Source organism: Rhinatrema bivittatum, chromosome 3 (genome assembly GCF_901001135.1).
Source record: "Rhinatrema bivittatum chromosome 3, aRhiBiv1.1, whole genome shotgun sequence".
In the NCBI taxonomy this organism is placed as follows: Eukaryota; Metazoa; Chordata; class Amphibia; order Gymnophiona; family Rhinatrematidae; genus Rhinatrema; species Rhinatrema bivittatum.
In genome coordinates, this window is record NC_042617.1 from 487713445 (window position 1) to 487722469 (window position 9025).

Here is a 9025-nt window from a genome sequence, read left to right on the forward strand (position 1 = left end):
TGATGTACAAGGGTACAAGCATTAAATAATAAAACATAATATTAAAATAGTTTAAAAAAAACTATATACAAGTCATACAGAGTATAAATAAGACAAACTAAAATGTTAAGAGAAAGATTAAAGCTGGGTAATTTAAATTAAGGTTTATGAGAAGAATTGAACCTTATCTTGAAACAGAAGGCTTTTGTCTCACGCTACGAACACTTTTATTTACTAGCTTTGACTACAGTAATTCTTTGCTCCTAGGAATTCCTGCTATTCATAGAGCTTTAGAGTGATTTCAGAATTCTGTGGCTAGAGTTTTAATGGGAACATCAAAGTTTGATCATATAACCCCAGTGCTCTGGGGTTATATGATCAAGTCTAATATAATGTACTAACAATAAATACATAAAATTGTCTAATTCTGAAATGGTATGGCTTGGCTCTTCGTTACATTTATACACCCCTCAATGTACCTGCCACTCACCAAATAGTGGCATATTCAGTGTATTACAGTTACATCAGGATCATTTGGGAATAATTCGGGATAGGGCAATATTAGTGGCAGGCCCAAGGTTATGGAACACAATGTCCTAGTCACTTAGAATTATGGTTGATGCTAAGGAGTTCAAAAAGGCATTAAACATTTGGCTTTTCAAGATGGCTTTTGATGAATAATTTAGTGTACACTAATCAGTGATATAAGTAGTTGCAGTTTTGTAAATGGAGAATGATGTTGAAATGTGTCAGTTATTAGAATTATTGGATGTGTCTTCAGAAAGTATATATGTGTGATTTTAAAAGTATTACATTCCTGATTATGTATGTTTCGATATAAGCTGCCATGATCTGTGGAGTGAGCAGCTAAGAAAATTTTAATAAATAAAATACAATTCTTTTTCCGTTTCTTCATTTATGACTGCCTTTCTTCTCTTTTCTTCTATCTTGACTCTCCATAACACATTTCACTCACTGTATATATATATATTTTTCCTTCCATGTTACCTTATAGGTTTCCCTTCCCTCTCTTTTTACTTGGCTATTATGTGTTACTCCTCCCTTTTTTCCTTCCTCTTTCCACCTCGGCTCATCCTTTTTAAGGGGTCATATGTTTGTGGTGACAAACAAGTACTATAAACAGTGTTGAGAGAAATGGGGCAGCCAAAAACTGTCTGTAGTAATTTAATTAACATATAATAGTTAGCCTGGGCAAAAGAGCTTGGTTTTTAAGCTGTTTTGTGGTTATTTGGAAATTATTTTTTATTTTATTTTATTTGTTTTTTATGTACTGATGTTCAAAAGGTATATCACATTGGTTTACATTAAAAATAATAAAGGCTGGATTTTTAAACCTACGCGCACGGCCTACATTTGTGAGTGCTACCCGGCGAGCACAAATCTACGCCTGATTTTATAACATGCGCCCAGCCGCATGCATGTTATAAAATCAGGGGTCAGTGTGCGCAAGGGGGTGCACATTAATGCACCTTGCGCATGCCGAGCCCTCGGGGAGACCAGCTGGCTTTCTCCGTTCCCTCCAAGGCCGCGGAGGGAACTTTCCTTTACCCCCCCCCCCCACCTTCCCCTCCCTGTCCCGCCCCCCAGCCCGAACAAAAAAACCCTGGTACCTTTATTTCCGAAGTTACGCCTGCCAGCCGAGTGCCGGTGCACGATCCCCAGGCCCAGCGGCAGTGGAGAGGCCTCTGGCCATGCCCCGCCCCTGAACCGCCCATTTTTCAAGCCCCGGGACTTACATGCACCACTGGGCCTTTTGAAAATAGGCCCGGCGCGCGTAACACCCCCCCCCCCCCCCCCCCGTGCGTAAATCCACCTGGATTTACGCACATAGGCTTTTAAAACCTGCCCCAATATGAACAATTTGAGTAACTTGTCATCAGATTTTATAATATTTATTTGGATCTTAATATGTTGACATTTGTATTTATAGTTTTATCTTTATTTTAATTAGTTGATTGGTTAATGTGCTTAGTTTTACTCAAATTGTTCTGGCTGTGGTACCTGACAATGGCTAAGTCTTAATTTGTTTTGGGTTTTTTTTACCAAAACATCTGGGAAAAGTTTATCTGTAATCTTAAAGTGTCCAGTTTTGCTTAAATTTGTGCCGTGCTTTTCTCTGTAAACTGTGTGCCATTTGAGGGGATATGGTAATTTAGTTAACACAGAAAAGTTAGCCTGTGTGTCAACTGGAAGTCCAGCTAGGACTGAGGAACTCCTACAGGGGCAGCAAACAACTTCTACACAGGGCAGAGCAAGGTCTTCTGCCTCAGGTTGAGCCCTTGGGTTCTGATGGCCAGCAGAACTTAGCTGGAACCAGACAAGCTGGCTCTAGAAGCTGGGCTGTGAGCTGGAGACAAGGCCGGTACTAGAGGCAGGCAGGGGCTGGATACAGGCAGGGCTAGAGACACGAGCTGGAATCAAGGACCTGGCTAGGGCTGGAGACACAACAGGGAAAAATAACCCATGCTATAATTACACGATGTTGGGTTCCATATTAGGTGCTACAACCCAAGAAAGAGATCTAGGTGTCATAGTGGATAACACATTGAAATCGTCGGTTCAGTGTGCTGCGGCAGTCAAAAAAGCAAACAGAATGTTGGGAATTATTAGAAAAGGAATGATGAATAAAACGGAAAATGTCATAATGCCTCTGTATCGCTCCATGGTGAGACTGCACCTTGAATACTGTGTACAATTCTGGTCGCCGCATCTCAAAAAAGATATAATTGCAATGGAGAAGGTACAGAGAAGGGCTACCAAAATGATAAGGGGAATGGAACAACTCCCCTATGAGGAAAGACTAAAGAGGTTAGGACTTTTCAGCTTGGAGAAGAGACGACTGAGGGGGATATGATAGAGGTGTTTAAAATCATGAGAGGTCTAGAACGGGTAGATGTGAATCGGTTATTTACTCTTTCGGATAGTAGAAGGACTAGGGGACACTCCATGAAGTTAGCATGTGGCACATTTAAAACTAATCGGAGAAAGTTCTTTTTTACTCAACGCACAATTAAACTCTGGAATTTGTTGCCAGAGAATGTGGTTCGTGCAGTTAGTATAGCTGTGTTTAAAAAAGGATTGGATAAGTTCTTGGAGGAGAAGTCCATTACCTGCTATTAAGTTCACTTAGAGAAAAGCCACTGCCATTAGCAATGGTTACATGGAATAGACTTAGTTTTTGGGTACTTGCCAGGTTCTTATGGCCTGGATTGGCCACTGTTGGAAACAGGATGCTGGGCTTGATGGACCCTTGGTCTGACCCAGTATGGCATTTTCTTATGTTCTTATGTTCTTAAAAGGAAAGACAAGGCCTAAGCTGGAGACAGGGACTGGACTGGACAAGACAGGACTGGAGAGGACAAGACAAGAGTAGACAAGGACAGGACTAGAACAAGCAAAAATAAACAAGAAGGCCCAAGTAGCACAAGGCAGGGCTAGGTGAGTCTAGATGGCCCGAAGGCTGCAAAGCAGTACAGGAAAGCCCAGGAAGTCACTGTGCAAGGTAGGGGGGCCTAGAAGGCCACAAAGCAAGGCAGGAGACCGAGGTAGGCCACAAGGCAAGGCAGGAGGCTGGATGAAGGAGCAGAAATGTCTCGATGAAGAGGCAAGGAGAAAATGGACAGGCTAGGTTAAGTAGAGCTGGAGTGACCTCCTCATGGGAACAGCAAGAGAGTGGCTAGAGTGGCTGTGAGTGAGGAACTTTGGGTATCTGGCCAACAAGTACTGGGTTTTCTGGTATTACAGTTGGCATAGTTCAGGTTCCGGGGGGAGAAAAAGTCACTAGAAGCCGAAGTGCTAGGTTAGAGTCCCTTTGAAGCTGAGGTACTGGAGCAGAGTGTCTCCAGAGCTAAAGTACTGGACTGTAGTCTTTCTGGGATTGAGGTGCTGGATCAGAGTCTCTCTGGAACTGAAGAGCTAAACCAGAATCTTTCTGGGACTCAAGGGCTGGACCTCAATCTTTCTGGCACAAACATGTTTTACCAGAGTGTCTCTGGTGCTGGATTGCTGGTCCAACATCTTTCTGGCACTGGGCTGTAGGAGCAGGCCCTTCCTGGAGCGGAGCTGTAGGAGCAGGCTCCTCCTGATGTGGATCAGATGTACTGGATGGCTCCTGGAGCAGAACTGCTAGAATGCAAGCTAGTTCAGTCTGGTAAGAGGAACAGCAGAAACTTGCATAGCTTGTAAAGGTATTGCAGAAATTGTTCCTTCAGGCAGGAAAGGCAAATAGAGTATCCAGAAAGCATTGGAGGAGTTACCATGTCTCTCAGTGGATGAAAAGAGTTATTTGACTACTCTGTAGCCAGAACTTTAGATTTCATGGGAACAGTAGTCTGAGCTAAACTACTGGCCTGGATTGTAGGCGTATTTAGAGTTGAAGTCCCAGGATATGCCACGGCTATATCCAGTGGAGGTGCTGTAGAAAGAAGCTTGATCTGAATCTTCAGATGAGCTGGAATAGCAACCTGGAATGGATTCTATGGAGCAGGCTCTGTATTAGTCTTGCACTCAGGATCACAGATACCCTCCTTTTCGTCAAGCAGTGGCACATTTTGGATTTTACCTACCAAGGTTTCCTTAGGTGCAAATCTCTGTGTGAAAGGGAGAGACAAAACCTGCCCTGGAAGCTGGCACTAATTTCAGCATTCAGGTAGTTTAATTAGAGCTGTGTTAACTGGAAAGGCACAAGCTACCCTTTTTGTAGTCCAAACAATTCTTCTCACAGCTAGATTAGCAGCTGATTTGGGATAGTCCATGTTAAGCTGAAACTATCTGAATGTTGAGGAATCTGGCTAGAAACAGCTAATTGCTTAATGATCTCAAAATCCGTGCCTTGCTCTACAAACTGGAGGATGGACAACTGAAGTCACTGCAGACCTGGATTCTTCAGCAGTCTGCTGGGCTGATATCTGAATCACAGGAACTGGCTTTAAAACTCCTGTGATCTGACACTGGGGGAGAAGAACAGAAAGAGTTCTGGATTCTAAAGCAGAATTTACCTTTAAATGTAATGGTTTTAAATTGCTTTAGCTGTTTTAATTGTGAGTGGGTATGCTGTGGTTTTCAGGGGAACAGTGCTGGAAGCTTGTAGCAGGGAAACCATTTTCAATAAACCAAAACATTTATCTGTGAACTGAGGGTTGTTACAAGCACAGTGTTTGAGAGAAGGCATTTAAAATACTCTGGGAAGTTTAGTGGATTCCAGATTTGGCAACCCAGGGCATACATAATGAAGGGCAACATCAGGGATGGCTTTCATCCTGCTGTAGTGACTACAGTAGGATGAGATGAATTTTCTCTGAACTCACCAGGTTGACAGGGAGTCCTGGACCCACTCCTATGGGGGAGTTGTTTGGCCTCTTCATACTGTCACACCTAGAGGTCTGGCTAGGATTGGGGAACTCCCACAGGGGCAGCACAAGACTTCTAGGCAGAGCAGAGCAAGATCTTCTGCCTGGACCAGCCACTTCCCCAGAAGATTGAGTCCTTGAGTTCTGGTGGCTGGTGGAACTTAGCTTGAACTGGACAAGCTAGGTCTAGAAGCTGTGCTGGAGCTGTAACACTGCACAGGCTGGGAGCTGTGCAGTGTTACACAGCTCCCAGGCCTGTGCGTCAGGGCTGGAGAAATGGGCCGGAATCAAAGTACAGGCTAGGGCTGGAGACATGGCTGGACAGGGCAAAACAAAGCAAGTCCTGGGCTGGAGACAAGGAATGAAATGGACATGACAAGGACTGGTCAGGACAAACTGAGACTAGACAAGGACTGGACTAGAACAAGCAACAATAAACAAGAAGGCCCAAATAGGGCACAAGGCTGGGCTAGGAAAATCTAGAAGGCTCAAAGGCCGCAAGACAGGACAGGGAGGCCCAGGAGGCCACGAGGGAAGGCAGGGAGGCCCCAGGAAGATCATAAGGCAAAGTAGGAGGTTGAGGAAGGCTGCAAGGCAAGGCAGGAGGCCAAGTCAAGGAGCTGAGGTGACTTGATGAAGAAGCAATGGGAGAATGAACAGACTTGGTTAATTAGGGCTGGAGTTGCCACCTCATAGGATCAGCAAGAGGGCAGCTAGAACAGCTGAGAGCAGGACTTGCTGATGACTTCTGCTGGAGGAGGGGCTGCATAGCAGGCAGAATTTTGATAGCCTGGCTAAGAGAGCTTTTTCCTTAAATGAATTTAATTTATAATCTAAGGTATTCTATGATTATTTATAATATAACAACACAGCTAAGAAAAGCATTACACTGTTTTATGAACAGCGATAGAGACCTGTTTGTTAATAATGTAACACACTTTCAGGGGATTTAATAATAAATTTAGAGGAAAGTATTATATTGTTTTATGAATAGTTGAAGACCTTTTATTTGTTACATAGACCTTCTGTTTGTAAATAATGTAACACAATGCAACCATTGTATATGCGAGCCTTTTCAGAAACATTTCATATATGCAAAGTTATGATATTGAGTTAATGTGATTACTTATTATTCTCTGTTCAGCTCTTCCACATCGTTTGAACAATATAACACATCATGGTAAATATGTAAACGTGAACTCGTTTGAGTCTGTACTTATTTGTAGTGTTTGTTTAGTACAGCACATTATGTTTGGAAAAATGTTAACATACATTTTTGTGCATAATTAGTACTTGCAATAGATAAGTGCTTGTTTATTTTATATAAATCACTAATTAAAAATTGTTTTTATTGATAAATACAACATTAGTGCTCCTTTTTTCCTTGTGTGTGTATATAGATATATATGTGTTTGTGCTTCATACAGAAGAAAATTGATACAATGACTAATATGCAGTGGGACTTTAGTCTTAAAGCAGATCTGGAAGTTTAGAGCTTGCTCCATCTGACTGCAGTTCTGCATTCAAAAAGTAGAGTTAGCTAAAATTAGAGAACCCTCCACTAGTACACAAAATTCAAGAAATCTGCCCCTACTCCCATAAAGGATCCAAAAAAAACCCCCCAAACAGTAGGCTCTTGTAGGACTAGATCTGTGACACAGAAGCATCCTCCTCAAATCATACCCATACAAAATGCCTTCACAGTCCCAGAGAAAGATGATGCCTCACAAGTGATACCAGAGCCAAAAAATACCCACAGTACAAAAAAACCCAAAGATACTGTCAAAAGTTCAAGTAATAGAAAACTCCTTCTAGTGGGAGCACTTTTATCAAAGGTATTAAAGGTGGGGGGGCGGGAATCTGCAGTAAGCCAAGAGATCACATACCATCACCTACCAGAATCCTCAGCTAACAGGAATACAAACAAGATTCTTTGTACTATCAAAGAAGAAGGAAGGGATTCTGACATAATTGATCCTGCAGTCCATTTGAGGACCAATGACCTATTAAGAACTGAAGACAGTGTAGCATAAAAGGAATTCCAGAATTATGGAAACATGCTTAGGCATCTAGCAGAGATTGAAGCTTTTTCAGAGATATGAACTGTTCATGACAAGGAAAAGGAAAGGCTCCATGGTATCATTGACTTTATTATGTGGCTCAAAAACCACTGCAAAGAAGAAGGTTTTAGATATAGTGGAGCCTGGGGCTGCTTATGGAACAATTAACAGCTTTACCATAGTGATGGCCTACATCAATGGTTCCCAAATCGGTTGTGGGGGACTCCTAGACAATTGGACTTTCATGATATCTGCAATGACAATGCGTGAAATAGATTTGCACACATTGCCTCCACTGTATGCAAATTTTTTCTCATGCATATTTACTGTAGATATCCTAAAAACTAGACTGGCTGGGGGTCCCCCTAGGACTGATTTAGGAACCACTGGCCTACATCTTTTCATGAGAGGAAAAGATCCTAAGTGAGAAATTCAAATCATATGTTACAGGCATTTAGACTAGAGAAGGAGGCGAAGGATGGAAGCCAATAGATTGTTTGTTACCCACTGATGAATAAATGAAGATTGTGGAGAAAATCAGAAAAGTGAGAAGCTCACAAGTCTACTCAAGCAACAAGGTAGACAAGGGGAGCAGGTATGAGGTTATACAGAGCAATGACTAGCCAAGGAAAAATAACTGAAAGTCTTTGAGCAAAAATGCTCATAGTCTACGAAATAAAATTCCTGATCCGTAAGCCCTCATTGCAGAGAAAAACCTGGATATTGCTGCTACCATAGAGATATGGTTTAATGAGTCCCATGAATGGGATACAGCCATAGCAAGCTATAAGAACATAAGAAATTGCCATGCTGGGTCAGACCAAAGGTCCATCAAGCCCAGCATCCTGTTTCCAACAGAGGCCAAACCAGGCCACAAGAACCTGGCAATTACCCAAACACTAAGAAGATCCCATGTTACTGATGCAATTAATAGCAGTGGCTATTCCCTAAGTAAACTTGATTAATAGCCATTAATGGACTTCTCCAAGAACTTATCCAAACCTTTTTTGAACCCAGCTACACTAACTGCACTAACCACATCCTCTGGCAACAAATTCCAGAGCTTTATTATGCATTGAGTGAAAAAGAATTTTCTCCGATTAGTCTTAAATGTGCTACTTGCTAAATTCATGGAATGCCCCCTAGTCCTTCTATTATTCAAAAGTGTAAATAACTGATTCACATCTACTCGTTCAAGACCTCTGATGACCTTAAAGACCTCTATCATATCCCCCCTCAGCCGTCTCTTCTCCAAGCTGAACAGCCCTAACCTCTTCAACCTTTCCTCATAGGGGAGCTCTTCCATCCCCTTTATCATTTTGGTTGCCCTTCTCTGTACCTTCTCCATCGCAACTATATCTTTTTTGAGATGCGATGACCAGAATTGTACACAGTATTCAAGGTGCGGTCTCACCATGGAGTGATATAGAGGCATTATTACATTTTCCGTTGTATTAACCATTCCCTTCCTAATAATTCCTAACATTCTGTTTGCTTTTTTGACTGCTGCAGCACACTGAGCCGACAATTTTAAAGTATAATCCACTATGATGCCTAGAACATTTTCCTGGGTGGTAGCTCCTAATATGGAACCTAACATCGTGTAATTACAGCAAG